This window comes from Chenopodium album, chromosome 15, assembly GCF_948465745.1.
Source record: "Chenopodium album chromosome 15, dcCheAlbu1.1, whole genome shotgun sequence".
Taxonomy (NCBI): domain Eukaryota; kingdom Viridiplantae; phylum Streptophyta; class Magnoliopsida; order Caryophyllales; family Amaranthaceae; genus Chenopodium; species Chenopodium album.
The window spans coordinates 20755931-20756989 of NC_137848.1; the positions used below are offsets into that span (position 1 = coordinate 20755931).

A 1059-nucleotide genomic window follows, 5' to 3' on the forward strand; every position below is an offset into this window, starting at 1 on the left:
TCCGGAAATTGAGAGAAAAATCGCAAGGATAAGAGTTCCTAGATGATACTTGAGTTCTAGCTCTTCAAGCGAAGAAGAATTTCAAGAAGAAGAACAAGGAAGCATGGGGGAGGTACCAAGGATTGCATTGAAGGAGTTGGGAACTCCCGTTGCCTATAGATTTGAGAGTGGGATTGCTCCGCCTACAACACCGGCAAATGATTTTGAAATAACGCCAGCAATGATCACTTTGATAGAAAGGCGACAATTTAGTGGGGCCAAGCATGAAAGCCCACTAAATCATCCTAAGGAGTTCGAAAAGTATTACAACACTATCAAGGTGAATGGAATTTCCCAAGAATTCATCCGCCTGATGATTTTTCCCTTTTCCCTTATAGGGCGTACCTTGGAATGGCTAGACAAGGAGGTCAAGTTGAATTCTCTAAGGACATGGGACGAAGTGACCAAAGAATTTCTATCCCGTTTCTATCCACAAAAGAAAACGGCGGAGGCTAGAGCTTTTATTTAAGGTTTCAAGCAAAAGCCTAGTGAAAGCCTCTATGAAGCATGGGAGAGATACAAGGAGTATCAAAGAGAATGTCCTCACCACGGAATTCCTACTTACCAAGTTATTCAAATCTTCTATGGTGGCCTTAGTCCTCAAGGAAAGTCATAACTAGATGGAGGAGATGGAGGTCCCATTATGAATAAAATAGAGGAGGAAGTGGTAGACATAATTGAAGACGTAGTGAGGTAATATAGAGATTGGCAAGATGGAGAAAAGGAGTCAACTAGCAAGAGCAGCTCTTCGGTGCACTCGGTTGATCATCTAAACGCTCAACAATTTATCCTCGCAAATGACAAACTTGGGGAAGGAAATGTCTGTTATCAAGGCAAAATTGGAAAGTGCTACCTCCCAAGTTTCAAATCTTCCCTCCCCATCTAAGGGGAGAGGTATGTCTTCTAATCCTCAACCCTCTCCCTCTTCTAGTAACATGCCTAGTGGATGCTTATTTTGTGATGTTTGTGGATCGTATGATCATGATGCTTCTAATTGCCCTCATGCATGTATGGATGTTT

General features: G+C 42.3%; 1 non-coding gene across 1 annotated transcript; it reads right to left on the reverse strand.

Annotated features, from left to right (window-relative positions):
- Window positions 1-488: 488 nt before the first annotated feature.
- LOC145583700 (small nucleolar RNA R71) lies at window positions 489-594 on the reverse strand. The gene has a single exon (XR_014100299.1). It is a non-coding gene; the product is annotated as a small nucleolar RNA R71 (small nucleolar RNA).
- Between the last annotated feature and the right edge of the window lie 465 nt (window positions 595-1059).